The sequence below is a fragment of the Mesocricetus auratus genome, unplaced genomic scaffold (genome assembly GCF_017639785.1).
Source record: "Mesocricetus auratus isolate SY011 unplaced genomic scaffold, BCM_Maur_2.0 Super-Scaffold_100015, whole genome shotgun sequence".
NCBI classification, from domain to species: Eukaryota; Metazoa; Chordata; class Mammalia; order Rodentia; family Cricetidae; genus Mesocricetus; species Mesocricetus auratus.
This window is the reverse complement of record NW_024429198.1, coordinates 41,837,474-41,846,294: the sequence shown is the minus strand read 5'-3', so window position 1 is coordinate 41,846,294 and position 8,821 is coordinate 41,837,474. Positions and strand designations below refer to the sequence as shown.

The 8,821-nt window shown below is 37.3% G+C and overlaps 1 long non-coding RNA gene across 1 annotated transcript; it reads left to right on the top strand.

The window, feature by feature from the left end:
* Positions 1-1,189: 1,189 nt before the first annotated feature.
* Positions 1,190-2,861, top strand: LOC110343740. The gene is made up of 3 exons (XR_002386062.2): positions 1,190-1,239; positions 2,497-2,598; positions 2,685-2,861. It is a non-coding gene; the product is annotated as an uncharacterized LOC110343740 (long non-coding RNA).
* Positions 2,862-8,821: the final 5,960 nt, after the last annotated feature.

Below are 8,821 nucleotides of genomic sequence, written 5' to 3'. Positions count from 1 at the left end.
CTCAGCTGAAGCTGAGAGAGAACTGACTTTGGTGGGATAGAAGTTACAGGATGCACATGTGGATTGTTTGGATCTGGAGCTTTATTGCATTCTGGTTATTTTACCCTCTACACATTCCCATACAGAGATTTTAATGCAGAGGAAAGATATTGCCATAGAATAGATCTTTTTACCACATAAACAAAGTAAAAAAAATTAAAACTTATGAGAAAAGTTTTCTGAGTAAATCCTTAAAGGAACATTGAGACTTCATCATTTGCCAGGAACAGACCCAGCAGAAATTTTAATACCTTTTACTAATTCTGAAACTGACTAATTATCAGCAGAAAATTAATGTCGGCAGAGAGCTTGCAGTAATTTTTGGGAGAGATTAACAACAAATATCCCAAAAGCAAGAAAATTCAACTTATAGAAAGAACTAACTGGATCCTTTCTCACATTGTATGGGGAACACCAATATCTGGAGCCTTTAAATTCCAGGTTACAAACAAGGAAATTTAAGTAAAGTGTCTCAAAGCTCTTACAATTCTGTTCCAAAGTCAGAATTATATGCTATTCTCATGATATTAATCAATTTTGCAGTTACCGATTCTCAATATAAAGAGTTGTTTGCATATTGAAACTGAAAAATTTGTACCAAATAGTATAAAATTGATTTATTATTCTGTTACAAAACATAATCAGGAATAGGAATCATCCTATACACACACACATACACACACACACAATCATACATCTGATCAGATACAGGTCTGTCAGGCCCTCCAACAGAAGATAATGGTGAAATTGATCAACTATTGATAGGATATGTACTAAAGGCCTCAGAATTTCTTCTAAAAAAAAACATGTCAATAGCAAATGTTTGAAGAAAGACTGTTCCATCACACAGCAACAAGCCAAGGAAATGTCCTACTTGTTTTTTATGCAACCAAACTGTAGGAGGAAGTCTGATGCCGCCATTAAACATGTGACTTATTAGAGGCGCATACAGATGAGGTAATAGAAGGGTGGTTTACCACACCGCTAACCACACCCACTTTAGGCAGGACTAAAGACGTATACGGCTGGACGTAAAGACGTATACGTACGTAGGCGGAACCACGTCACTAGCCATGGCTAGGGGGCGTTACCGGGGAAGGCATAAAAGACAGCACACAGGAAGTCTCGGTCTCTTTTCCTGGAGTTCGGCTTCCGGTTTGGCAGCTGAAAACTGCTTGGCTCCTCTGGGTTTGGTATCTTGTGAGTAATTTCTACATTAAATACTTAGCTTTACTTTCAGTAATTGTGTGTCGCGTATCGTTACAGCGTCCATTGAGGCCTACACCAAACACCACTACCTGCAGGAAGTAACCCAAGGATACTCAAAAGAATGAAATCTGGCAGATGGATGTGTTTCATTTTGTATAATTTGGAAAATTAAAATATGCACACCACACTACTGATACCTATCCAGGATTTCAATGGACAACTGCTTTGAGTTCTAAAAAGACTGATTCTGTAATCACACATTTGTTAAGAGTTGTGGCCATCTATGAGAATAGCTGTACAAATTAAGACTGACAATGTTCCAGCATATGTCTATGTAAAATGAAACAGTTTTTGCTTGTTACTATATAAACCATATCACATGTATACCATACAATCTTACAGGGAAAGCAGTATAAAAAGATCAATTAAAACTCTAATGAATATGCTAAATAAACAGAAGGGGTTAATAAAGACCTCCAGAAATAGATTCCATGATGCTTTATTAACTTTGAATTTTCTGAGTGCTGAGAAAGGAACAACAACTGTGGAGAGACATTGGCTAATATAAAAGAAACTATGGAATTAAATCAGTCTGTATACTTAAAGATGTGCTGACCTCAGAATGGAAACAAGAACATGTATTAAAATGGGGAATGATTTTGCTTTTGTCTCCACAGGAGAAGAAAAGCTATGGATGATGGTTAAGTCCTTCTGTGTATATGTCAATAAAGCACTGTTGGCCAATAGGGAGGCAGGATAGATGGGACTAGGAGTCTAGGAGGATTCTGGGAAATTAGTGAAGAAACTGGTCACCATGTGATATCCCAGGAGCAACAGGCACTCAGGAGAGTATCCTCAAAAAGATAAGTTCTTATAAAATATATATTAGTAATTATGGGTTACTAATCAAGTCAGATCTAGCCAATAAGAAACCTAGCAAATGGCCAACAGCTTCATAATTAATTTAGTGTCTTGTGTGTTATTTGGGGGGCTCAAACAGCTGGGCAGGGCCCAGGAGGCAGGCAGGAAGACTAAATGTTACATATGGATACCATCAAGATTGATAAAGATTAGATCTGAACGAGACTCCCCTTGATTAGAAGAGGTGATAGTTAATTAGAAAACTTGACCATTCAGTCTAAAGTAACTTTAAAACTACCAAATCCTTTCATTTTATCAGATATAACTTGCCAAAACAGAACCTCCCCAAATTTAGGGTTGTGGCAGGTTTTTGTGTTTGTCTTTCAGGAGAATAAAGGCATCTGGATAAGGAAGCCAAAGACCTCTGGACAAAGGAGACATGAAAAAAAAAGGACAAATCATCCAGAAAGTAAAGTCCCAAGAAAAAGAGTAAATTTGCCTATTTGTATATCACATCTCCAACAGAATAAAATTTCATAAATCTTCCCTAATGTTTGTTTCTCCTTTCTCTACAGACATATAATGCAAATGGTCTTTTTGTAGTCCCAGTGCAATTAAGAATTAAAGCTGTCAGGGTTGCAGAGATGGCTCAGCGGTTAAGAGCACTGACTGTTCTTCCAGAGGTCCTGAGTTCAATTCCTGGCAACCACATGATGGCTCACAACCACCTTGAATGAGATCTGGTGTCCTCCCCTGGCATGCAGGCAGAAGACTGTATACACAATAAATAAAGAAAATATTTTTTTAAAAAAGAATTAAAGCTGTCTTTGGAGTTGGAGTGTGGCCTTCTTCTCTAAACCCATGCTTGCTAAAGTAAAATTAAAATCCTCTGTCTTATGTCAAAAGATCCACCTAATATGGGACAGAAGAGAAACCATAATTTAAGGGCCATTTCATTGCCCCTACTCTCATAATCCTTTGATTTTTTGCTCTTTGAAACTTTTAAGATATAAATATTACCTCAAAATGCATAAGATTTATATATACATATATTTTTAAACCTTTTATCATGATATTAATGGTCATATAGAGTACTAACTAATTCTAGAAAAAGGCATCAACTAGCTTCCTGTACATGAATTTGGGTTTGAGTCTCTATCAGGTAATTAGGAATTTATTTTTTTGTACTCTGGATGTACATAAAAATATTGATCCTTTAGCCTCTTTGAGATCTGCTGCATATGACATTTAAAATGTTTAAGTTTTCTGAAGTGAACCAAGATCTTGCCTAACAGTGACCTTTGAAGTCTTCCAAAGGTTGATTGGGCTCCACAATGACAATTCCATCTGGAGTGTTGGAAGGCCAATAACTGACAAACACCACCTAAAAACCAGCTTTGAACTACAAACTGCTCAGGACAATTTTGAGGTGGCTAACTGAGATGATCCAACCTCACAGCCCACTCCAGCCAGGACTTGAGATAAGCCATGCATTATCCCATTATGCAGAGATTGAACAACAAATCATAAAACTAACTCTCCCAGAACTTGACAATTAATCAAACTTTTATCAGGGTCCCCTGTCTATCATCCCCCAAGCAGCAGGAAGTAATTTTAAGAACATGATGCTCTCATTCCCAAGTGGCAGGGTGAGTAGTTTTTGGTTGTTCAATGGGTTATGGATATTTGTTATTCCTTGGGGGGAGCTGGTTACAAGTTGTTATTGGTAATGGTCAGGAAAAAACCTCAACAACAACAAAAAATGCTGAACAAAGAATATTGATTCAGACATCTTGTTCTAAAAAGAAAAAGGGGGATATAGAAATAGGATAAAAGAGTAGATTATTGAATCTACTTTTACACCAAAAAAGCAACTACTAGTTTTCAGTATTTTACAATGGTATGGATTTTTGCATATTGATACAAATTTAAAGTAATTTTTGTTAAAACAGAATATACATACATTTCTAGTCATGCTTAAGGTATTGAATCTATACAGCCCATTTAACAATATAATGCAAATTTCTTGTCCTTGAAAATTATTATTACAAACTATGTAGGATAATAAAGACGTACAGGTTAGTAGTTGGTCACCTATTACAATTAAACTTGTAGTTATGTTAGGTAAGCTATCAAGGTCAAACATATATTTTAAACAGACAGGTCATCTTCAAACACTCAGAGATCTACAGAATATGGCATTTAAGATGTTTTAATAACATAGCTTTTTTTTTTATGACAATGAGACATGTCTGCTCCTGGAAGCACCAATCTACATCAGGGAAGATAATGGGCACTGAAGAAAGTCCACATGGAATTTACTTTCTTTGTAACAAAAATTAGCAACCAGGCAAGAAAGTGCCCTTACCTCAACTGCTGATAGTATGCTGTCCAAATCTGACAAGCAGGTCACAAAGAAAGGGACTGGCAAACTTTGCCAAGACAAATTAGGACAGCCATTCAGAATATCCTGCTTCACAAAAAAATCTGTCAGATATTCTAGGCCTGTTGGCTGAATATGGATGCTCCAACATTACAGAGGACCCTTGAGTGACTGTCTAGGCAGCCAGCAAATTTTGTCATTTCCCACATTTTTTGAAAGTCACTTGCTTGGACTTTGTGCTTATTCAGTTAATATTATTTCCTTCTCCCATCTATAGCTATAGTTTTCCTTGTTAACAAATTCAGAAAAGAAACTCACTAAAGAGGTTTAAAGTGTATAAGGTTGAGAGATACAAAAAGACAGTTTTGGGTTGGTAATACAAGTTAAGATATATAAGTGAGTTAGGTTCAACACTTTGAACTCACCAAGATAGGATAGATAGTGGAGTATTTTTTCTAAATTTATCAAATGCTCCTAGCACAAAATTTCAAATAGTAAATCAGAAAAGTCAATAAATAAAGGACTTGTTAAATCAGGAAAAAAATTTACCAAATGCTAATGGATAAGACATTGGTAATGTAATTCTTGACTGTATATTTTGTATATAGTTATTGTACTTACTGTATAGTAGTTTAGGTATAGCCTTCTCTTTTTATTTTAGACAAAAGGGGGCAAATGTATTATTTTGTTTGTGTTCTGACAAAGCTTGCCTGAAGATCAGAGTGGAGCTAGCCACTAGTTAACCACATTGGTCTGGATGTCTGTACAGACACGAGACAGGAAGTGATGTGACTAGGTGGAGAAAGGAAGTGATAAGGCACGGTGTAGACAGGAGCTTGGCCCTTTTTCAGTAAGAGGATTGCTCTCTAGTGGCTGGCTGCTCTGCTTCTCTGATCTTTCAGCTTTCACTCTAATATCTGACTCCAGGTTTTTATTGATAAGTCTAATTAGGATTGTGCATCAGTCTATAACTCCAGTTACAAGGGATCCAACACCCTCACACAGACATATATGGTGATATATTATTCATGATCTAATAAAGCTTGCCTGGAGATCAAATGCAAATCTAGCCACAGTCATAGAATCCAGGCAGTGGTGGCACACACGTTTAATCTCAGGACTCAGGAGTCAGAGGCAAATGAATCTCTGTGAATTCAAGGCCACCCAGAGTAACATGAGAGTGAATCAGTTTAATCCCAACACTATTTAAGCGTGTAAGACAGGAGCAGATTAGTCTCCTGCCATGTTGAAGACAGGATTGCCCTAGCCTTGGTAGAGGTAAGAGTTCTCTGGTGGCTTGACTGCTTTGCTCTTTTGATCTTCAGCTTGAACCCCAATGTCTGTCTCTGCCTTTATATTATTCGTACTACAGACATACATATAGGCAGGAAATCATTGTACATAAAATAAACTTAACAAATATATTACAGTGCAGGAAGTTAGGTCTCTGTATGGTTCCACAATGCATGCTTTGAAAATGGAAAAATTAAGTGAAGGGATAATCAGCTTAGTTGGGATATACATAATATCAATCATATTAATTATAAATTTAGTAATTCATATTTCATCCTTAAAAAGTGGTTTGATAACTGTATCAAATGTAAAAACTTGACTGATAAGATGCAAGCCTTAGAAAGACGTATTGGCGTAGGCAAATAGATGTCACTAGAAGAAACCATCCTGAGTGAGGTAACCCAGTCACAAAAAGACAAACATGAGCCTCCATCCAGTGGCTGATGGAAGTAGAGGCAGACACCCACAGCTAAACACTGAACTGAACTCTTGGAACCCAGTTGCAGAGAGGGAGGAGTAATGAGCAAAGGGGTCAAGACCGGACTAGTGAAACCCACAGAAACATCTGACCTGAACAAGGGGGAGCTCATGGACTCCAGACTTATGACTGAGAGGCCAGCATGGGACTGATCCAGACCCCCTGAATGTGGGTGTCAGTGAGGAAACCTCGGCAATCTAGAGGACCTTGGGTAGTAGATCAGTATTTATCCCTGGTATACAAATGGGCTTTGGTAGCCCATTCCACATGGAGGGATGCTGTCTCAGCCTGGACACATGGGGGAGAGCCTAGGCCCTGCCTGGGATGATATGACAGACTTTGGAGATCACCCATGGAATGGGGTGGGGGATTGGAGGGGTTGGTGGGAGCAGAGGAGGAGGGGAGGGAGAGGGAGCTGGGATTGACATGTGAAGCGATCTTCTTTCTAATTTAAATAAAAAGAAAGGCGTACTGGGGAAAGTAAGAAAAATTTAACTGAAAAAATACAAGCCTTAGAAAGACCTACTAGTAGTCAGGTGGTGGTGGCGGCTCACATCTTTAATCCCAGCACTCAGGAGGCAGAGGCAGGTGGGTCAAGAGTAAGTTTGAGACCACCCTTTCTACAAGAGCTAGTTCCATGACATCCTCCAAATAATAGAAACCCTGTCTTGAAAAGAAAAAAGAGAGACCTACTAATGAAAATAAAAAAATATATTTATACACAAAGAATTTAAACAAGAACCTACTGCACCACTGCATGATGAAATTGAACAGGGGCAGCCCAAGGTCATTAGAAAACCAAACTTAGTTTATCCAGTCACTATAAAAGAATAATTACCAGATGATAGACACCTCCCAAGGTTATGCAAGAAATTAACTGGAATCCTATAGAAATGTTACATTTGATGAGATTTAAGAAAGTGGTCATTTCATATGGTATACATTCATCTTAAGTGAAGCAGATGTTAAATTCATGGGCAAGTTGGAACAGAATATACCTAAGGACTGCTACAGCAATATTGGAAGCTGGTCCTGTTATCATGGCAAACACAGTAGAAAGAGGAAGCTAGGGCCATAGAAGAGTGAAATAGTGATACAGATATTAATATTTCCCAAAATCAGTTGCTAAGTAAAGGCCAATATGTTGAGTTGCAAAGACACTTTGAATTTGACGATTACACCTTGGCTCTATGTCATTTAGCAGCTTTAAAAGCTAGGAACAATGCTGAAGAATCAGGAAAGAAGTCTGAGTCATTTATTAAAATTATACAATACCCAAAAGAAGCCTTCACTGATATTTTGCAAAGGTTGCCTTTGGTTGCAAATAGAATAGTATCAGATCTAGAAGTCAGATGAATATTAATCAAATTGTTGACTTCTGAAAATGCTAATTCAGAATGTAAAGGGGATTGGGCCTTTAAAGGCAAGATCAGCACCAGTAGATGAATTGATACTGGATTTCACGCTTATGATCCTACTTTGATAGAAGTGATTTCTAAAAAGTTTCAAGAAAAATAAAAGTTCAGATGTTTTCATCGTAGTAAACAAGGCCATCTGAAAAGGGATTGTAGTAGGCAAGTGTTCTTTGCTTTTTTTCTAGAGATGATCTAAAACAGAAGACCCCAGCTTTCTGGAGTATGCCGAAGGTGTGGCAAGGACTGGCTTTGGATTAATGATGCATATCAACAAGGGACATGCAAGGTAACCCTTTGACATCAGGAAATGCCTTAAGGGGACTCCCATGGGCTCCAGAGTCAAATGTGGTTCAATCATTCCCTGCCAGCATTAGGGAAACTCCTTCACAGCAATTAAAAGACCTAATGCCTGTTGTTAAAAGTGATACTGCTCTGGATGACAGAAAAGTTTCAATAAACATAACATTTTCAGGAGAGTCCATATTTCGGGAAACTTCTATAAATGATCAAAGACCAAAAATGGCATTGTAATTGAAGGTTCGCTATATATTGGCATAGATGTGACAATAATTTCACCACAAATCTATCACAAAGAAAACTTAAGTAAAATTATTTTATTTTTTAAATAAAAAATCTCATAAAGAAATCATACCCACCCGGCGTTGGTGGTTTACACTTTTAATCCCAGCACTTGGGAGCAGATCCTACTGGTTTCCAGAGAGCAAATGGATACATTCATCCAAAATTTATAAGATTAACACCAGGATACCTTCTATGGTTTGGCTCTTAACCTTGAAACAATGTTAACTAATAAAGTTCTCTTTGCCCTTTGTTGTTGTTTGCACGTGATACAAAAACATGATACAAAATTTAAAAGTTATTCAGTAATACATCAATTCTGTTTTTCACATCTAGTCACCTATTTTCACTCTCTGAAATCACCCACTCTTCTCTTTTGTGTTTTTCTGGATGTATATATTTTTAGGTAGATTTTCTATGTTTTAGTATAGGAGACATCGATTAAACATGATATATTACACAAATTTCATGGTGATGCGTTTGTATTTAAGACTTGCCTTCCATTAAATCTTAGAATTTTTTGACCTTGATCCAACATTCAGGAGGCAGAGATAGGAGGACTGT